The sequence below is a fragment of the Eucalyptus grandis genome, chromosome 1 (assembly GCF_016545825.1).
Source record: "Eucalyptus grandis isolate ANBG69807.140 chromosome 1, ASM1654582v1, whole genome shotgun sequence".
NCBI lineage: Eukaryota > Viridiplantae > Streptophyta > Magnoliopsida > Myrtales > Myrtaceae > Eucalyptus > Eucalyptus grandis.
The window spans coordinates 10695206-10718140 of NC_052612.1; the positions used below are offsets into that span (position 1 = coordinate 10695206).

Below are 22935 nucleotides of genomic sequence, written 5' to 3' on the forward strand. Positions count from 1 at the left end.
ATGAGGAAGTGCGATGCTCCATCGCAAGGAGGAGCCAGGCCGCTAGATGGTGGTGCTTGATTAGCGAGACGCAAAGCAATAAGAAATGCAGGAGCAAGCTGCAGATGGCGATACCAATGGCAACGGGGTGGGTTTCGAAGGGCGAAATCAACTTCCCTGGAATTTAACTTGGATGAAATTGACGAGGATAGAGACGATGCAAGTAAAATCCATGGCGCCGTGAGGGTGAAGGCACGGACATCGTTTATATATCATATTGATGAGTACTAGGGTCCCTATCCCATGGAAGACAGCATAAGTTGCTGTCTTCCATGGGATGGGATAGGGGCCCATTGTACTCGTCTTTTTGTAAAAATATTTCAATGATTCCTGTCTTCAGCCCTCAATCTCATCACATCATAGAGTGGAATTAGGACTTTGAACTTTCCGATGAACTTTTTTTTTTTTTTTATAAAGAAAAAAAAAGATTAATGTCATGAAAACTCAAAATTAATATATTTATGATAAATTTATCTCAAATTAATTTTTTTAACTATAAAAAATCCTTCCGAATTAATATATCTTTGATAATTTCATCTAAACTATTACACTTGCAATAAATTTACCATCTATTAATTTCCGTTAAATTTTACTATCAAATTATTGAGTTGAATGACACGTAATACTTGGCTGGTATATTTTACCAAAAAAAAAAAAAATAGTTGGTTGGTGTACTGATTTGGAATTATACTTTTTCATTTGTTGCCATTGTAATAGTTTTGTTGTTTTTTATACTATTAAACTAATTTAACGGAAGATATATTTGTCATAAATATAACGGTTTGAGATTTTCTTAGTCCAAAAATTAGTTTGAGATAAATTTGGCCAATTTAGTTTTTTTTTCTCATTTGTGATAAATTTATCACGGATATACAAATTTGAGATTTTTCATGATATTAATCCAAAAGAAAAGAGTGCCAAACATTGCAACCGTCAAAATTTGGTTCGGGTGGACACTTAAGAGATACAATTAAATGCTAAAATTGGAGAAAAATGGAAGACTTAAGTGTCAACAGCAATAAATTAAACCAAACTGAGACGTGGCATTTTTCCCGTTGAGTTCTTTTTCTGAAGGGGTGCAGAGAGAGGTCTTGGAACTCAATGAAAAAGAACTCCCTTAAGAAAAGACAAGTGTTGGTTATGTTGATACAATTATAAAAATAGAATCTAAAAAAGTGTTGGTTATGTTGATGCAATTATAAAAATAGAATCTAAGAAAGTTTTGTCTTTTTCTGAAAATAAAATTTGGAAATTTCAATTCAAAATCAAGGTTTATATAAGATCAACTGCTGCGGTGGCTAGGTGGATAAATGCTCCCATGACGTCTACCTAGACGGAAGAATTCGAATCTCGTGGAGTTACCGGGATCTTCGCGACGTCGGGTGGTAGATCCTCCGCTAGAGGCGCTAATTCATCTTGTTTACTTCCCCAACTCCACGGCAACCTCTTCTCTCTCTACTCAACTCGGCACTTCATTTCTCTCTCCTCTCTCTTCTCTCTTCTCACTATCTCCCCCGTTTCCTGACCCGACGACGTTCTCTTCTCTCCCAAATAGCGCTCACTCCGACGACGGCCGCGCTCTCTCCGACGACGGCAACGCTCCCCCCAGACGACGCTTCTTCCTCCCGATGGCATTCTCTCCGCTCACTCTCGTGACCTCTGTCTGCCTGAATTCCGCTCTCTCCCGATAACCGATTGGGCTCGGCTTTCTCCGTCCCTCCCGACTAGCGGCCGAGAAGCAATGGCTCTGCTCTCTCGTCTAATCTTCCATTGACGACTCGCTTCCACTTTCCGCTCTGCTCAAAGCCGTCTCTCCTGAGAAGCCCTAAATCTGCGACAAGTCCCGCTTTTCAGGTTTGTTTTTTTTTTACTGGGTTTTTATATCCGCATATTTGTTTTGGGTGAAGCTCGCCTGCTGATTGTCAAAATTTCTTGTTTTGCCACAATGTGTAGGTGGTTCTCTTCACTGGTCCTGTTCGATCCTCTCAGCTCAGCATGTAAGCCCCTCCTCTTCGTTCCTTTTTTTTTTTTTTTTTTTTTTTTCTGTTTTGTTATATCTCTTCTTTAGTTTCTCTCGGTATTCGAATTCCTTAATATTTTCTGTACTCTTTCGTGGGTCCTCGCTGGTTTCGCTTTGTTGGTAGCATCAGATTCTTTGCTAGAAATGAAAGAATTTTTTATTTATTTAAAAATTGCGTGCCTGAGAGTTCTGCTCGGTGGAGTTTAAAATAGAGTCAAACCTTGATGGTCTTGTTTAATCGGAACTGGGGATGGGTGTTTCACTGGTGCAATAAAGAGGGATGCAACTGCTCCACCATAGGTCCATATCTTATCAGCTTTCTGCTGAGGAGATTCTGTGAAAACTATATCTGGATCATTGGTGTTTTTCTCGATTATCGGCTTTTTGTTCAGGGATTTAGTGAAAAATATATCTGGATTATCGGTAGTTTTCTTGTTTGCCAAGAACTAACCAACCGATATTGCAGGATAACACAATGGCTTCTCTGGCAACAGCCAAAGCTGCGACTCAAATGCATCAGTCATGGCAGTTGCATCAAATTGGGGGTGTTAAAGAAGTTTGAGAGGCCTCCGTCCGCAAATTTGGAGAGCCCACCTACTATAGAATGTGTAAAAAGACAGGAGAATGAATGCATGTAATTTGAAAGAGATGACGAGTATTCTAACGAGTTACTCATTAGCCATGTTTATGGCCTACCAGAATATTTCTTGCACACATGGGAAAACAAACGAACCAATTGCTGCCATCTCCGTGTCCTATGTATCCTCTGAAATGTGGCTTCTGTTTCTTCAATGTAAAAAGGATTGTTGCATAGAAGATGTGTATCTATGGGTACAAATTAGAGTATGTACCGATTGCACTGGCAGGTGAGATTCCTTGTGAGAATTCTCTGCTGAGACAAATAACTAGTCTTCTCGAAAGATTGCCAGCTATTGAATCAGGAAATTTTAGGACGACTTTTTGATGGCAAGTATTCTGTTTAGTTTGACATGCCCTGAAGTTGAGGTTTCGTTTTTTCCTTTTTAAATTTCTTTTTATACATTAGTTGCTGAATAATTTTGATGTTCGCTTTCGAGGAGTGCAATGATACATTGTTGATTACTTACCTGGCCATGCTCGCCAATTGCTCAAGGTATGAACAAACTTTTGAATTATTTACTTTTGACATATTTTGAGTATGTCCAGGAGTCATGATTTAGGATGAAAATATTGCTCTGGACCATCTTTTTGGGTTATAATGCTTGAGGATTGTGTATATAAATCAAACCACACCAGTCATGTGCCTGAAAGCTTATCCAATGATGCGAGTTATTAGCTGAATCTGGAAGAATATATACTATAAGTTGAAATTTTCATCGGGAACAATTTGACTGAGATGACATCTCCCTAGTATTTGACTTTTGTGCAATCTACTTGTTAGGAATTGCTCCTAGCAGATATGGTGTTGGGAAAACCTTCTCCAATATTTGGCCTTGAGCAACACAATGCATTTGTTCTTTCACAAGATTTCAAGTTAGTCTGTTTATAGGAAGCCTTGGAACATGATAAACCTTTGGTACGGGTCAGCTAAACTTTGGGGAAAGTAGCAAAGTCGAGAGCTTTCTTTGTGAAATATGCTTAATTTTGGTTTGTTCGCTTTATAACTTAGAAGTTTCTATGGTGCACAGACAAATTGATAATGACTGGATTGACATTGACTTGTCAATGCGTGGGTTTGCTCTCAACATTGTGAGCTTCATTTTAGAAACTCAGATAATTCTTCTCCTTTCTGCAGCAAAATGAATGAGCTAATTGACAAATTCAACACTGCTTATGACAGACAAGTAGGAGGGGAGGAAGGACCCCCTTTGTTTGAAAGATTCCTTATTTCTATCAGACCACATGGTTCTGCATCTCTCCCAGCATTGCGCTTGTGCATGATGCGAGATCATGGCTGAGACATATCAAGCAAGTTCCTTTACCGAGGCCTATACCACATAGAAGATGGGATCAGGGAGATGAAATCAAAATCTAATAGAAATTCTTATATATCCCCATTTTACTGGGGTTCTCTCACTATTTGCTTGTTTTTCAAAAGGGAGTTCTTTTTGGTTGAGGGGGGTCAAAGTCAACGAAGAAGGGGGTTTGTCTTTTTCTGAAGGGGTGCAGAGAGAAGGGATGTGAGAGTGGACGGGTGAGAGAGAAAAACAAGAGAAAAAAAGAACAGGGTCTTCTTCTTCGTGCAGCTCCTCGCCGGGTTGCCGCGCCTCCGCCCCTGCACTCGCTGCCGCTGTCGACGCCAGCCGAAGCTCCGCCCTGCCACCGCGCCACCGCCGTTCCTGCAACTAGCAGCCCGAGCCCCTCGCCGCGCCACCGTTGTAGCACCCGAGCCGGTCGCCGCGTCCCCCGAAGTCCGTTTGCTGCTGCAACCTGCACCTCCGCGCCTCGCTCGCCTCGCCTCCGCCACCGCCCGCACCTCTGTTCAAGCTGGTCGCCACGGCCCCGCCCGCCACCGTTGCAGCAACGTAAGCCGGTCGCCGCGGCCCCCGCGTCTGCCACCGCTGCAAAGAACCCGTGAGCACCGCCGCGCCCAGCAGCTCAATCCTTGCCACGCCTCCGCGCCCTGCTGCAGCACACGACTCCGGCTGCTCGCTGCCGCCCGCGCCCCTCGCCGGAGCTCCGAACGCCGGCGCCTCCCTCGCCATCACTGCCCTCCGCCCACGCTGCCCGTCCTCGTAAGCACCACCACACACGCCGGTACCCATTAAGCAGATTTTATTCGGTTCAAATTTGGTAAATATTATTTGTGGAATTAGGTAATTATCTTATCTAAATTCAATTTGGATATTTTATTACCTAAAACATGCTTTTCAATATCTTACGTGCATATTTAAATGATAGGTGTATTTTCAATTAGGATTTATTGCCAAAGGCGCAATTGCATGTCGACTTTTTATTCCATCTATAAGGCTTTAGATGGAATAATTAATCACGTGAGAATAAAATTGATATTTTAATTTTTAAGCTTAAGATCAATTTATTGATTTTATTAGCGAAATAATCAAATTGAATAAATTGATTAGATATTGTTTCCTAATTCGGAAAATGGATAATGTCTTTGATGACCGTGAATGATTTAGTGCTTATCTTTTAATTGCTTTATTTATCCTGAAAATACAAAAAAAAAAAAAAAAATTGCATTTGCATATCATGTAGATTACAATTAATTTTCTAGATAGAATTGCATGATAAAATAGTTAGGTACCGTTCTAATTATATTAGAATGCATGTATAAATGATATTTAGATTAGATGGTATCTTAGAATTAAATTGCATGTTAAGATAAATTTCTAAGTTAAGATATGATTTAGATTAGTCTATTTCCTAACTTAAAATATATAATATCTCACTTTAGTTAGATTTTTATTTTTAGCAATTTTTAATTACGAATTTTTATTTAAAAAACATCAAAAATATCATGCACGTGTTCATGAAATGCATGTCATTTAGTGATTGTTGTTAGGTCCATTTAATTAGAAATTGCCCGTTATTAGAATTAGGTCATTTGGTTAGATTGCATTGCACATAGATTAAATTTTATTAAACAAGAGAAAATCCTTGAAAATTTGAGTGACTGCGTGTTAATTAAGAATCACAGGCTTTTGATGTGAATTTTGAGTTAACATTACATATACTTTCGTTGCTACAAAGTAAGTCTCATAATTTATTGCTTTTGTTAAATTAGTGGTTTGCGCGTACTCGCATGATCACGTCATAGTAAATTAAAATCAATTTAAGCTGCTTACAAAACATTTTTTTCAAAATAAAAGAGAAAAGTACTAAAATGGCGTTAGAGAAATCTAGCGTAATTAAGTCCCCCGAACTCACAATCTCTAGTTCGCAAGAGTAAAGTAAATCTCCGTTACTTTATTTGGGTTTCTAATCAACCATCTAAAAATGGATTAGTGGCAACTTCTAATTAAAAATCAATTATATGTTAAGAACATGAACTACGTTGCGGGTTGGTATGGGCTTGGGAGCGCTTGCTAAGTTTAGGCTTAGTAATCCATTAGCCAAATCCTAAGTGGTTCACTTGAGATTAAGTCGCGACGCCATGATATTGTTGTTTTCCTTATTTTATAAAGTTGGGGGTGTAACAATAGATAAATGACATATCATTATTGTTTCTCTATATCATTACAATGTTACCAATTCCATACTCCAATAACGGCCGCCCCTCCCTTTCTATAATTATCCATTTATTGTGCAAATGATATATCGTGACATGAGCATCTTCGTGTCGCCATGTTTTATTCACGAATTCACCTATTTCTATCATTGTTGGATATACAAAATCTTACCAAAATACTTTTGAAGCAACGGGCATTTTTTTCTTGGTGAAATATTACGAAAATATGTTTTTATTTTACAAAAGATTGCATTTTCTTCGGTTTAAGACACCTTGGATTGTTGATGGAAGTATGAATTTTGCTAATTTCCTAAAAAAAATCTCAAATTTTAATTTTAATGTCGATTCTACTCGAATTGGTTTTTTGTTTAAAAAAAGTTCCCAACTTTCCTGAAGGCCCCATTTCTACCCCCATTTCTACCCATGAGTGGCCATGCGATTATCATGTAACGCCGCAAAGTCCATAAAGGAGATTGAAAAGAGGTTTATATATACATGTAAACACCCAAGTAGGAGAGAATAAATATGACAAAAAGAGAGCATTTTGTCTTCTTTCTTTTTGCCCCAGAAAAGGGTGTGACCCGGTTTAAAATCAAGGTTGGACCAACCATTACTTTGATTAGTATAATAAATTCAAATTTTTAGCAAAAGGAGTAGATGATCACCATAGATATAAAATGTGCATGCATCATAATCTTTATTTCATCAAAATGTAGTTCATTCTATCATTTGTATAGGTTTACTTGTAATTACTCCAAAGAGCACCTCTCTATTTTGTTTTGCTCTTTCTAGAAATGTTCTCCTTGGTCTTAGTCTCCATAGATCTGTGGATCTAAATTCAGTTTAATTAGTTGAAGTTGTAGGTTATATATGTGAATTGGATCTATAACAACTTCAATCTATATTATTATTATTTTTTAAAATAACCAATGCGGATAATTGTTTAGTTTATGAAAATAAAATCGAGTTCTATTCAAAGATTTAAAAGAAAACTTCAGTTTAATTACAATTGCTGCTTCAATGAGCCATATTGACATAGCTTACGGATCAAGGGTGTTGAACATGTGCATTTATACAGAAATTGATAACTAGAAAAAGTAGGTTCGGCTCATACTACTTGTACAAATTGTATTTAATGGCAAATGTAAACATTACTTTTACATGTAAATGCAATCGACTAATAAATTAAAAAAATAACTCGTAAAATTAAAAATAGGTGAATTTGGTTTTTTAAACAATTATGACAAAACCATTGTTCGCAAAATTGTCCAACGTAAGTTACTTTTAGAATAAGTTAGATAAGAACTCTTTAATGAATGTATAGACTAGCCCAAGGTGAATGCACTTTTAAGACCTCATATAATTGCAGCCGACTTTAAGGGCCTATTTGGCAACGTGCCAAATGTGCCGATTTTGATTTTTTGTTCCCGTAATCAAGCCCGAGACGAGAATCGCGTTTGGTAAAAATTTTGTTCCCGAGAACAGATTGGGAAGAGAATTGAGAATAAAAAAAAATATGATTCTCCGTCCAAGAATAAAAAAAAGAATCAACACAATAAAAGTCTCATTATTTCCTTCCGACATCCCGCGATTGTTGTCCACCACCGTTTGCCGCCATCCGCCGATTGCCGTCCGCCGGTCCGGCGAGCTCGCCGGAGGCTCGCTAGGCTAGGGCGAGGTCTAGCGAGCTCGCCGGAGGCAAGCCCAGCCACCGGCAAGGCCGGCCTTGCCCAACCCCGACGAGGCCGGCCGGCCACCGGTGGGGCTTGGGCGAGCCTCGCCGGTGGCCGGGCGAGGCTCGCTCGGCCATCGGCGAGGCTCGCCTAGCCCCGCCCCGGCCACCGGGCGAGGCTCGGCCGACGAGGGCCGATCTCGCCGAGGGCAGCAACGCTCCGTGAGCGCGCCGGCCCTCATCCGGCCGGTCGCTGGTTCTGGACCGCCAAATGAAGAAGAAGAAGAATAGGAGAAAAGGGAAAAAAAAAAAAAAAAAAGGAAAAAAGGAAAAAGGTAAAAAAGAAAGAAAGATTTAAAAGTATTTAAAAATTATTTAAAAATTAAGAGAAATTAATTTGGAACATAATCAATTAGCACGGTATCAAACACAATTCTATTCCAGAATAAAAAATTTTGGGCAGTTATCAAACACGTATTTTACTCAGAATCAGTTCTTAGGAACATAATAAAAAATAATCATTTCTAGTTAGAATCGCCTCCCGAGAACGTAATCGTTACCAAACGCGTCCTAAATGAACAAGACATAAAACTTTTCATGGGCCACTTTAGTTTTATTAACTATTGCGTTGAAGCATAAATAAAATAAAATAAAAATGTAGAAATGAACACTGAAATACAACATCAAATAATACGGGAGTAGGGTACAATTCATGTCACCTCATTTACTTCGTGTTGACGTCACTCAACTATAACTCCATTCAAAACGCTTTTTTCATCTCCTAATTTGCCTTGGTGATCATGCATTGAGTCTCCGGAACCTAAGCGGAAGTTGTAGTTGCTTGGAATGTCTCGCGTGCTGGTCTTCGCTCCGTGGCTCAGCCCACTGCCGTGAATCGTGTCAATTTTTCTTTCACCAGTTGCACTGAATTTGGCATGCTGTCCGCCCTAGGACCCCGTTTCACCCGCTGCCCCGACTTGACCGCACAGTAGGCGATGATGCGGAGGATTGTCGGAGTTGCCATGCGTGTAAGCGGGCTTCCTCCTTGCCATTTGGATGGTTGACCGTTGCTGCACGGCCTGCTATTGCTCCGTCTACCTAGCCACAACTCTAAGCCTGATGAGGAATCTGAGAATGCGACCATCCAGCATTTTGCTCATTAGCATCTGCTCACATCCCATCATCTCAGAGACGAAAAGTAGAATCAAATGCGAAGCCTGCGAGGAGGTCTATCGATGGTACACGTGTGTATTCTTTCTCCATGAGAGCTGCGCCAAATCTCTTTCCAGAGATGTAATGCCCGTCTCCATGATCACCATCTCTCTTGCTTTCGATCAATTGGTAGACCTCCAATGCAATGCCTGCCATATAGTTTGCCGCCGCAGCAAATGCAATTTCAGCCTTGACATGGACTGTGCGGCTATTAGTCTAAATAAACAAGACCTGGAGGGCAAGAAAGGCTCGGTTTTTTGGCCATTTCGCCCATCAGCATCTACTGGTGTCCCACAACGTGAAGCTTGAAACCAGAATCGAGTGCAAAGCATACTAGGTGAGGTCTATGGTTATGTGGATTGCCTCTTCTTTCTCAAATTCACGATCATCCACTGCCGCTGGAGCAGTGCTGCTCTCATCTGCTCCATAAATCATGTGCTGACTTGCCCTCAGTTATGCAACACCCCGTTCACCCTGGCACAGCCACTTCTTCCCGTATCAGGAACGCTCACTGATGCATGTCGTGAAGAGCATTGACGCTGTTTTTCTCTGCGCAAAATGCGGCTTTGACTTCAACATTCCATGCACTTTTAAGAGGCCCACTTTCAAACATCACCTCCACGAGCATATGCTCTTTCTTATATTAGATCTACTGATGTGCACTTCCTATGCATTGCCTGGTAAATTTTGCACTTTCAACTTTCACGTTCTTGTGCAGTGCAGTCTTAATGTCAATCATGATTGCCTTCCACAATTACCACCAACAATAAAAGATCACCATCACCTCCATCTATGACTGATGAATGCCCTTGCCCATTGATTACTCATATCAAATGCGTTTTACCATGGTGCGCTTGTATCACAGTAGTGCTCTCTTGCTAAACTGCCTTTAGCCAAAACTGGATACAAGATGCTGCCATGTGATGTGGTGAACTCCTCTTTAACATCATATATATCGACTCATCTCCACAATAAGTAATAATCAGCAGAAAATGCACTAATACCAAACAGTGTTTAATACAAGTTGCTAGAATAGTGCAAGTACCTGAAGACCCTGTAATTGCTGAACAGCCTGAACTAGATGAAAAAGTTGAAATTCTGCAGGAAAAAGTGGGCACATAATTGGAGGTACTCAAGAAAAGACATGTAATGCTGGTCTCCGAAAGCCGCAAGCGAAGTGCATTTAGTTGCAGAGTTGGGGATGCCCTTACCAAGATGAAAAGAATTCGGAATCAGGAGAACACCCTTCTGTTTGATGTTTCAACTTACGTTTTATGCAAGTCAATTGGACTCACTGCTACGCCGACATCCAAGATTGTTGTTCTCTCGCAGTAAAAACAGACAAATATCATATTTTTGAAGTGCAAGGCTTTTGTGCTCCGCCATTTATCAAAGTGTTAACATTGGGATGCCTAATTTGATTATGAATCAACTTGTCGGAAGCTAGCTGGTCTAATTATTTCTGCAAATATGAACATCAGATGAGTGTAGTTTGTACAGAATTGTCTCGAGCATCTGCATACTATCTATCTAGCTTTGCATACATGAACTGTAAATTCTACAGCACATGAAGATGGGAAAAGTTCGGTTCTAACATCTACAGTCTGCCAAATTCAGTAATCTTGAACTAAAGCCTACATAAAAAAATCGACATTTCAGCATTCTTTTCTTACCTTGTCCTCAGCAGCTTGAATGTTAATCAGCTAGGGAGACAACATAGTCTTTGATTGCAAGTTAACGCATTTGCCACAGCAAAGATCTAGCTGTCGCCTCTCGAGGTAAAATGAAGACTACATGATGTAACGACTCCCACATTCTGCAATGACAAACTACAACTATATTATCATCGGAATAGCTAGTAAGCAGTAACGGTGTATATGCAAGAGAGATGGAAAAAGCTGACATCTTTCATTTTGATTTGGATCACTCAATTATGTTAGTGTTAGATCAAAGCTTTTAAAATTGTAGCTGTGCTCGCGTCACCAAGGCATCAATTTATCCCATGGATAAATGAACAAGAACATAGTACACCAGCAAAGAATGTAAAACGACACATATCCACCCACGCCAAACAGAAAGCTACAAAGAGATTCACGAGAAAAAGAAGGAAATCTGCAACACTCTAATGATGTTTTCAAAGAGGTCAGAAGCTTTAACCTCAAGAACAATATCTACCCTTTATATGCTACTAGATACGGCCATTCTTCTCTTCGTAACAATTGTTGAGGTATCTTCAATCCCTTCGATAACAATAGATCCCGATATCTTTTGAGGGCTTAGCCTATCTTAATTGGATCTAGCTGCTACAAGGTCCATCGCCGTTCGTGGCTAGGAATAGGAACGATACATAGGTGATCTTTACTTGTCCCCTACTCTCTTTTCTTATGGTCCGGGAGATAATTTGATGCCGAAGTCTTGGGGATTCCTTAAGGCTTCGCATAAAGAGAACAAAGCCTTGAGTTGCCTCTTATACAAAACTAGCTTAGCTTCCTAGAGTACTAATAATTTGTTTTAAAGTGGTGATACAATTAAATTTACTGAATCCAAGCAGGGAACATACTAACAACTACGTCGCTCAGACTTCCGGATTGAAACGCAGACCCATGGCTGGGCGCAGAAAATGTGGCCGTGCTCTTCCACCACGCCATACACGAGACCACGCCGCATGGATAATCATGAGAACGAGTTTGCGGTAAAACACAGACAAAGTTTTCGAATGAGGCCCCGCAGCGGAGACGCACGGAAAGCAACAGAACGAAGATGAACCGGAGGCCGGAGTAGAAGGAGTAGTGGAACAGCAACCACGCGGGAGCGAAAACACCGATGTCAAACCGGTGAAGTGGAAGAGGAGGCGCTGCTCCATCAAAAGAAAGAGCAGGGCCGCGAGGCGGTGGTGCCCGATTAGCGACACGCCCCAAAGAGAAATGCAGGAGGAGGCTGCAGATGGCGACACGGGTAGCGACGGGGTGGGTTTCCAAGGGTGAAATCGACCTCCCCTGGTATTCCACTTGGATGATGTTGACCAGGATTGAGACGATGGAGCTAAGGTCCATGGCGTCGTGAGGGATGAAAAGACGGGGACGTCATTTTATACTGGATGGCGAAACATTTTATAATATAAATCACCCAAAAGAAAGAGACATCTCTTTCTCGAACATTTTACGCCTCCTCCGTGGCCCCGACCCTGACTCCGACGCCGAACCCGACGCCCCTCCGCCTCCGCCTTCGCCCCTGACGCTTCTGCCTCCGCCGTCGCCCCCGACTCCGACGCCGACGCCGACGCCGACGCCGACGCCTCCACCTCCGCCCCTACGCCGTCGCCGACGCCCTTTCGCCTCCGTCTCGCGACCTCTGCTCTGCTCTCTCCCTCTTTCCTTTGCGGAGCGCCGTTGCTGGCCAACCTCGACGCCGACAAACCCTGCTCGCGTTTTGACCTCCCTCTCCGCGAACGAAGGTCGCTTTGCTCGCGCTCTCTCTCTCTTTTCCTCCGCGAAGCGCCCTGCTCCTGAACGCGGACACCGCCAACGCCGTCGCCTCTCGCCGTCGCCTTCCCAAGCCCCACTGATAGGCACCCATTGGCGACTCCTGTATGTCCGAAGGTTCGTTTTTTTTTTTTTTTTTTCCACTTAGTAGAATTCGGTGCAATGTTAATGTTTAAGTTTATAGATACATCTGTATTGCTCCTCTACTAAACCCAAAAGCATATTGAATGAAGAGCCTTATTTTTCTGTCGTCTCTCATCGATGCGTGTGGGAGAGAGAAATGAACATGTGAAACTCTTCAGCTGACAAATTGTCTGAGAAGATCAAATTCCCCTTTTTTGCCTTGCCCAGAATTTGTGTAGTTTGAGATGATCCTACCTAGGTGGCCCTTGAGAGACAAATATTTTGGGTTTTAATCCTTGAGAGAATGACTTCTAGATGTTTGGTCTGGGCTAGTATTTAGTTCTTGCATATTTTGGTCACAGCTCGAATTATTGATCACTTGATCTTGCAAAATCTTTCTTTACTAGAACATGCCTATGCAAAACGTGGATTACTGATAAATTTTTGCCCGCTACATTGCAGGTGGATGGCAGTGACCTTGGTTGACTACTACATCAACATTGTTCCGCTTGCGGAATGAACAAATTATTTGTCTCGGCTATTACAGATCACACCTCTTTACGCAACTTCATCAATTGATAAGTTTGAAAACCATCTTAACTATAACACCATATAAGAAAGCTGCAAGTGTTTTATTACATAACGACATATACTTAAGCCCAGTAATGTTCAGGTAATGCAGTTTCCTGTCGCATTGACAAGCTTCTAGGAATAAGAAAAACCAAAACATGGTACCTGATGTGTTTGCTGGTAGTACTTTCCAGTTTTCACTAACAAGTTTTCACGGGAGCAAACGGACCCTGATTTTATACATGTTGGAAAATTGACTCAAAATTGCATGAAGCTGAAAGCTGACACTCCAATAATGTTGTATAAGGAACTGGTGATTGCACGAATTCAATCTACTTCTATGTCAATGCAAGATGATATATTTCATTTGTTGTTGAAGATTTTTTTATATGGAGTTCTATGAAGAATTTGCAGCACATGCTTACAATTAATATGTCTTCCGGCTTGGGTTTGGTAAAAGGAATCGAACTTTTTTAGCGCTTTACTTTGGACAGTGCTTCTTATCTGCCTAGACAAGCTAAGACAAGCTTTTAAATTCCTATGATCTGTTTTTATCGTGTACCTTAAATTCAATAGAAAGGAAATAGGGCCCGATCCTTTCTAGAAAATTTACTGGTGTTCCATTGTTGTCAAGAATAATTCTAGATTACTAAAGTTATACAATTACCATCATACTAAATGATGTTAACATTGGATATATGAATAAGTCACCATCTTGTGATTTGAATCTACTCCTGTCATCACCAATTTAATTCATGTCACATAATTTAGTGTACCCATTTTGACACATTCTTGGTATACCTACATTAGTCATCTACCAATTTATGTCACAGTAAGCTTTGCTTTAACTTAGTTCTCACTTCATTCTGTGGGTCAGATAAACGACTTTTGGGGGCATTCTGCGTTATGTAAATCTTAGGTGTGTTTGGGGTGACATTCTCTCCCCTTTTTGCTTTACTAATTTCTTAAAACCTTAAAAAACGTGTAAATATTGTCATATGGTGTTTTTAAAAATGTATCGGGTACTCCCGCAAATAAAGTTGAACAATTTTTATTTCGCTTAGCCAACTCAATTGATTGTAAAGTGAACATTGCTCTGTTAAGTTGAAACTTCCTACCTGCTCCCAGCGATTTTTCAACTCAGGCCTGTATCTGGTAGAGCTTTCTCCAATTAATCTAAATTGTATTTCTAGAATGTTTCTACAATGGTATCCTTTAACATAATCTAACATCATAAGTGATGTATTTTGCTGTGAATTTTTGTGACATATTTATAGGATCAGACGAGTAAACTGAATTGGCCTACAGAATGAGGGATTTGTTTCTACTGAAACGGGAGCACACTGCATGGATAATCATGAGAACAAGTTTGCGGTAAAACACAGCCAAAGTTTTTGAACGGGGCCGTGCAACAAACGCACGGAAAGCAACAGGAACAGCACAAGCCAGAGGAGGGAGTGGAAGGAGACGTGAAGGAGCAACCATGCGAGCGAAAACACCGATGTCAAACCAGTGAAGTGGAAGAGGAGGTGCGTTGCTCCATCACAAGGAGGAGCACGCCCGCAAGGCGGTGGTGCCTGACTAGCGACATTCCCCAAAGAGAAATGCAGGAGGGGGCTGCAGATGGCGACACAGGTGGTGACAGGATGGGTTGCAAAGGGTGAAATCAACTTTCCCCTGGTATTCCACTTGGATGAAGCTGACAAGGATAGAGACGATGGAGGTAAGATCCATGGCGTATGGCGAGGAGAGGTATGGAAAGACTGAGACTGTCATTTTATACTCTTTTCTTTTGGGTCAATTTTTTTTTTTTAAATCAATCTTTTGGGTCAATTTGAATACTCTACATTTTGGGTGGTCCGAGGTTGAAGCAGGGTCGGACCCGACCCTGAGGTTGAAGCAGGTTTGGACCTGAAAAGAAAGAGGATCTACATTTTGGGTGGTGGGTGGTGGGAGGTTGGAGCAGGGTCGGACCCGAAAAGAAAGAGAATAAAATGAAAGTCCCCGTCTTTTCATTCCTCACCACGCAGACGTGAGTACTCAAAATGAAAAGGATGAGTACTCAAATCAGATTGAATCCGAAAGCATCCAAAAGAAAAAAAGTATTCAAATTGATGTCCCGTGCTCATACCCAAAGAAAAAAAAAACTGATGTCCTGTGCCACTTTCCATGAAAAATCAAATATCAAATGATGTCCTTACCCTCACCCCTGGAGTGGACGAAAGCCTTGAAATGTCTGATTTATTTTTTATTTGGTTATATATAAAAAGGAAAAAAAGTAAAGTCCTAAACTTTATTTTTTTATTGTTTATTTTTTATTACATTGATGCTAATTTAGTCATGAACTTTATAATTATATCGATTCAATTCTCTTAGTTAGTTTGGCATGATATTATTGATATTGATGAACATTGAAAATTTGTAATAATATTTTAATATTTTTCGATTTTTTATTTTATTTTTTATAATATTTTTCTTTTTTTTTTTTTTTTCCCTTTCTTCTTGCTTTTGTCGATGACTAACTATTGTCCATAGGCAATGGCTAGGTGGATTGGCCTCATCATTAGGGCTTGCCCTCCTTGGCCTAGCTAGGTCGAGCCTCACTGGTGGGCAACAACAACCCTTGCCTAGGAGAGGCTAGCTCATTTGGTTATGGCCGGTGGTCGGTCACCGGTAAAAGGAAAAAGAAATGAGTTTAAAAAAAAAGAAAAAAAAAGAGAAATTAATAAAAAAAATTGAAAATCATTAAAAATATAATTAGAAATCGCCATGTCAACATTGGCCATTGTCACGTATGACAATTAACATCCATATCAGTAAATTCTGGTTAAAGTTAGTTGAAATGACTGAATTTGTATTAGTAAAAAAAATTTAAACTAAATTGACACAATTAAAATATTTAGGATTAGATTGACACTAATATAGTAGGTTTAGGAATTTTCCGACATTTTTCCCATTAAAAAAAGTCCTTGATCTGTCCTACTTTTTTTCCCCGTGACCTTATCCTCGCTCTGCAATCCGCATGGTATCCATCAGCACCCAATAGCCTAAAAGATTTATCTCCATGATTAAAGTTGCAATAAAGGGCTAGCGAAAAATAATAAATGAGAGCAAAACATTAAGCCCAAGCCCAAGTCCAAGTCCAAGTCCAATCCCGAGCGTCTCGTTTTAGCCCTTTCTCCAGTCTTGCTTCATTGCAAGGGAAATTACAAGAGCAGGAAGAAAGGGAGAACAGAATCTGGCCAAGAAGAACACAAAGAAAAAGAAAAGCTCACTCGTTTCAACCGCCGGAGAAGTCAAGTTTTTAACAACACGGAATCCACCTTTTAACACCCGATCGCTTTCCATGCCTCGAAACCGAAGACGAAGAGAGGGAGAGAGAGAGAGGCTCCTACAACGAGGAAAGTTCACTCGTTTCACACCACACAGAAGCCGTTTGACATGGTGGGAAAAGCCAGCAGATGACCATGATCACGCACACGCGGGGAAGGATCTGCGGAAAAGAGAGGACACGATCGAACGTTTGACATTTCGATCCGGATTTAATGACCACTGATTGGAGTTAGCTTCCCAAGGAGGGGGTGCCACCATCCCATAGATTCCAGTCTTCAACAGAGAGATTAGTGCAGCAGATTTTAGGCTTTTGACAATGCGTAGGTCGATTCACAGGACATGGCTTGATGGTTTGAATGAAGAATTAAAAGCCCTTTTGACGACCAAAAAGAGGAAAATGTTCATAAGATGATTCTCTCACTTGACTTGATGTTGCCCAGGCCCCCCTCCCCCTTCTCCTGGCTAATAGCGCTTTAAAGCCGATTACAGACTTGAGAGAGTATAGAGCCCACCGGGGATTAAATGTAATTCGTAAGGGCAATCTCACAATCGAGTCTCTCAAGATAATCGTCTCGTTAATCGGGTTTGCATTCTTCAGCCATTGGGACTTTGTGTTTACAAACTTTGACTACGATTAGATGACTCCATTAATCACGCGTTGTAACTAACACGCTTTATAAAGTTATTAACTCGATACCGAAACTGTTAAAAAAAAAAAAACTCGATACCGAAATGTAACAACAACAAATTCCATGGAGGCCATGCGTGCATATTCTTTCTCCACAAAAGTTGCACCGAATCCCCCACAGAGATAAACACCCGTCTCTCCATGATCACCCTCTCTCTCTTGCTTTCAAGCAATTAGAGGAGATAAATGTAATGCTCACCAAAAGAAATGTATTCCTTATAGCATAACTCGAACTATCAAATAACACAATCAAAACATATGAGAAACGTGCCCAGGATGACCCCAAAAACAGTTGGCCAGATCAAGGACTTTTTTAATGGGAAAAATGTCATAAAAGTTCTAAATTTATTGCATTAGTGTCAATCTAATCATAAACCTTATAATTCTGACAATCTAATCTTAAACTTTTGACCTAGTGCTAATTCAATCTTTCAGACTAATTTTGACAAAAAATTATTGACTGAATTGCCCTCAGTTATGCAACAACCCTGTTCTCGCATCAGGAAGGAACTATTTGATTGACGAAGCTTTTCCTGGGAGCTTCCTCAGGAACGAAAGCTAGATCTGCTCAAAACTCTTGCTGAGATTTCATTTTAGTTTTATTAACTATTGCCTTAATGCATAGATAATTAAAAAAAAATGGTACAAATTAGCACTGAAATGCAACACCAAATAATACGGTAGTTGGGTACGATTCATTTCACCCCATTTGCTTCTTGTTGATGTCACTCAGCAACTATAACTCCATTGCCTTGCTGGTCATGTATTGATTCGCAAAGAAGGCTGCACTTGCTTGGAATGTCTTGCGTGCTGGTCTCAGATCCGCGGCGCAGCCCTACTGCTGGGAATCGTGTCGAATCTTCTTTCACTAGTCAAGCTGAATTTAGCATGCTCTTCACCCGAGAACACCCGTTTCACCTGCTGCCCCCGCTTGAATGCCTAGTAGGCAGATGAGAAGGAGGATCGTCATGGTTGCCATGCATGTGACGAGGCTTTCCTTCTTGCCATTCGGATTGTTGAGCATTACAGCACGGTCCAATATTGCTGTCTGCCTAGTCACAACTAAGCCTGATGAAGATTCTGAGTATGTGACCATCCAACATTTTGCTCATTAGCATCTTGGGATGAAAAGTAGAATCGAATGCAAAGCCTGCAAGGAGGTCTATGGATGCTACACAGTGCATATTCTTCATTCACAAGAGCTGTGCCAAATCTACACCAAATAAGCAATGCCTGTCTTTCAATGATCACCATCTCTCTTGCTTTCAATCAATCTGTAGACCTCCAATGTAATGCCTGCGATATGGTTTCCTGCTGCAGCTAATGCAATTTCAGCCTTGACATGGACTGCGCAGCTATAACTCTACGTTCACAAGATCTGAAGGGTGAGAAAGGCTTGTTTTTTTACCATTTCGCCCATCAGCCTTTACTGGTGTCCTTCCACAAGAAGGATGAAACAGATTAGTGCGAAGCTTGATGGAACATGCTAGGTGAGTTCTATGCTTGTCTGGATTGCCTTTTCTTTCTCCAATTCACAATCATCTGCTGCCGCTGGAGCTGGGTCATAGGAAGGATGGTGCGCTCAAGGCTTGTCATGAATATTTCAATAGGTTTAGAGCATCACTGCCTCGAGCAGTGCTGCTCTTTTCTGCTCCATAAATCATGTGCTGAATTGCCCTCAGTTATGCAACAACCCATTCGCCCTGCACATCCACTGCTTCCCATATCAGGAAGAAAGCTCACTGACGCATGTCGTGAAGAGCGTTGAAGCTTTCTTTCACTGCGCAGAATGTGAGTTAGACTCCAACATTCCATGCACTTCTGGAAAGCCCACTTTGAAACGTCACCTCCACAAAGATCTACTGAACCATGCTTCCTATGCAGTGTCTGGCAAATTTTGCACATTTGACTTTCACGTTCTTGTGCACTGCAATCTTAATGTCTATCATGATTGCTTTCCACGGTTACCACCAACAATGAAAGATCGCCATCACCTCTGTCAACTCACACTCTATGCTACGTTCATCAAAGACGATGATGGTAAGTACTACTGTAACCTTTGAGAGAAAAAGACCTGAATCTGGGTGCTTCCATCTGAAATGAATGCCCTTGCGCATTGATTACTCATATCAAATGTGTTTTACCCACGGTATGCTTTCATCACAGAAGTGCTCTGGCTTTAGCCAACAAACAGATACACGATGCAGCTACGTGATTTGGTGAATAGCCCTGTTCCTTTTTCTTTTTTTAACATCATATATAGACTCCCTCCACAATAAGTTATAATTAACAGAAAATATGGTAATACCAAAATTTTTTAAGTAATGGAAGTACCTGAATACCCCCCGCTATTGCTGAACTAGATGGAAAAATTGCAATTCTGCAGGAAAAAAAGGACAGAGCGAACCCACAAATGAACAATACTAAAAAAACAGACATGCAGTGCTGGTCTCAAAAAGCTGCAAACGAAGTGCATGTAATTGCAGATTTGGGGAGGCACGCTTATCCAGAAGAAAAGAAATGGGGAGGCAGGAGACCACCTTTCTGTTTGATGTTTCAACTTATGCTCTTATGCAAGTCAATGGAATCACTGCTAACACTTGACATCTGAAATTGTTATCTTCTGCAGCAAAAGCAGATAAATATCATAACTTTGAATGTAAGACTTGTTTACCCTATGTTATGAGTTGGATTACTAACATAGGGATGCATAATTTGATTATGAATCAACTTGCCAGGAAGCTTGCCGGTCTTATTATTTCCTCAAAAAATGAATCAGATGTGTGTAGTTTGTACAGACTAGTCTCAAGCTTTTGCATATTATATATATGACTTTGCATTCATGAACTGTAAAATCTTTTCCGGCACATGAAGATGGGAGAAGTTCGGTTCTAACATCTGCAGTTTACCAAATTCGGTTATATTGGAATAAAGCCTCCCAAAAATGAAAAATATATTTTAGTGTTCTTTTCTCACCTTGGCCCCGGCAACTTGAATCTCTGAGTGAAGCAACAATTCTAGCAACAACTTGAATCTCTGATCTGCTCACCCTGCACATCCTTTTTCTTCTTGTATCAGGAGGAGCACTGTTGACATACATCATGAAGAGTGTCGACACTCTGTCTTTCACTGCACGGAAGTGACAACAACTTCAACACTCAATGCACTTTTGAAAGGCCCACTTTGAAACATCACCTCCACAATCATATACTCTTTCTTGTTTTAAATCTACCTAACCATGCTAATATGCAATGTCTGTGGTAAATTTTGCAGGTTTGGCTATTGCAGTTGTGTGCACAGATTGCCTTCCACTACAGTAAAAGATAGTCATTAACTTCCATCAACTCACAATTCACGTTTCGTTCATCAAAGATGATACCAGTGAGTGGTACTATTGTGCCCTTTGCAAGAAGATAAGGAACACAAATGTGGGTGCTTATGACTGCGATGAATGCCGTCGCCCATTGATTACTCATATCCAATGCATTTTATCATGGTGCGCTCATATTGCAGTAGTGCTCTCTTGCTAAACATACTTTAGCCAAAATTGAATACTAGATGCTGCCATGTGAAGTGTTGAATTGCCACGTTCCTTTTTAATATCATATATATAGACTCATCTCCACAATAAGTAATAATCAACAGAAAATGTGCTAATACCAAACAGTGTTTAATACAGATTGCTGGAATAGTGGAAGTACCTGAAGACCCTGCTATTGCTGAAAATTGGAGGTACTCAAGAAAAGATGTGCAATGCTGGTCTCTAAAAGCTGCAAGTGAAGTGCATGCAGTTGTAGTGTTGGGGAGGCACTTACCAAGAAGAAAAAAATTCAGGAGTCAGGAGAACCTACCTTTCTGTCTGATGTTTCAAGTCACGTTCTTATGCAAGTCAATTGGACTCACCGCTACAGTCGACGTCCAAGATCATTGTTCTCTGCAGAAAAAGCAGATAAATATCATATTTTTGAAGTGCAAGACTTGTGTGCTCTGTCATATTTCAAAGTACTAACATTGGGATGCATGATTTGATTATGAATCAACTTGTCAAGAAGCTTGCTGGTCTAATTATTTCCTCAGATACGAACATCAAATGTGTGTAGTTTGTACAGACTTGTCTCGAGCATCTGCATACTATCTATCTAGCTTTGCATACATGAACTGTAAATTCTTAGCACATGCAGGGTGGGAAAATTTCGGTTCTAACATCTGTAGTCAACCAAAATTCAGTTATCTTGAAATAAAGCCTCCTGAAAAATAATCTACATTTCAGTATTCTTTTCTCAACTTGGCCCCAGCAACTTGAATGTCAATGAGCCAGCGAGACGGCGTAGTCTTAAATTGCAAGTTAACGCATTTGCCACAGCAAAGATCTAGTTGTCACCTCTCAAGAGGTAAAATAAAGATTATATGATGTAACCACTCCCACATTCTGCAATGACAAACTACAATCATATTATCATCTAAATAGCTAGTAAGCAGTAATGGTGTATATGCAAGAGAGATGGAAAAAGCTGGCATCTTTCATTTTGATTTGGATCACTCAATGATGTTAGTGTTAGATCAAAGCTTTTGAAATTTTAGCTGTGCTTGCGTCTCCAAGGCGTCAGTTTATCCAAGTTCATATGGATAAATGAGCAAAACCATAGCACACCAGCAAAAAATGTAAAATGACACAAATCCATCCACTGGCCAAACAGAAAGCTACAAAGAGATTCACCAGAAAAAAAGAAGGAAATCTGCAACATTCAGCAATGCTTTCAAAGAGGTCAGAAGCTATAACCTCAAGAACAATTACTACCCCCTATATGCCTACTAGAAAAGACCATTCTACTCGTTGTAACAATTGTTGAGGTCATCTTCAATCTCTTCAATAACAATATATCCCAACTTCTTTTGAGGACTTAGCTTAGCTTAAACAGATCTAGTCACTACAAGGTCCATCACCGTTCATGGCTAGGAATAGGAAAGATACATAGGTAGTTTTTACTTGTTCCCTGCTCTCCTTTGTTATGATCGGGAGATAATTTGACGCCGAAGGCTTGGGGATTCCTTATGGCTTTGGCTTCTGATAAAGAGAAAGAAAGCCCCAAGTGCATCTTATAAAAACCAGCTTAGGTTCCTTAAGTACTAATCATTTGCTTTAAAGTAGTCATACGATTAAAATTAGAGTTTCCAAGCAGGGAACAGTCTGTTGAACAACTAGGGCGCTCAGACTTTCCAGCAATAAACGCAGATCCCGGGCACGGCGGATGTGGCTGCCCTCTTCCACCAAGCCATACACGGGAGTGCACCGCACGGATAATCACGAGAATGAGTCTGCGGTAAAGCCACAGCCAAAGTTTTTGAATGAGGCTGCGCAAGAGAGTCAGGGAAAGCAACAGGAGCAGCACCAACAACCAGAGGACGGAGTGGGAGGATTCGTGGAGCAGCAACCACGCGAGCGAAGCCACCCGCATCGAACCGGCGAAGTGGATGAGGAGGTGTGATGCTCCATCGCAAGGAGGAGCACAGCCGCTAGATGGTGGTGCCTGATCAGCGAGACGCAGCAATAAGAAATGCAGGAGCAGGCCACAGATGGCGATGCCAGTGGCGACGGGGTGGGTTTCAAAGGGCGAAATCAACTTCCCC

General features: G+C 40.9%; 1 long non-coding RNA gene across 2 annotated transcripts; it reads right to left on the bottom strand.

Moving 5' to 3' along the window:
- Window positions 1-17884: 17884 nt before the first annotated feature.
- LOC120292046 lies at window positions 17885-21564 on the bottom strand. 2 transcript variants are annotated; one of them, XR_005549752.1, is made up of 3 exons: window positions 21159-21564; window positions 20284-21077; window positions 17885-19930 (listed from the first exon to the last, which is right to left on the bottom strand). It is a non-coding gene; the product is annotated as an uncharacterized LOC120292046 (long non-coding RNA). The 2 variants fall into 2 exon arrangements; XR_005549751.1 differs by having other exon boundaries at window positions 20284-21564.
- Window positions 21565-22935: the final 1371 nt, after the last annotated feature.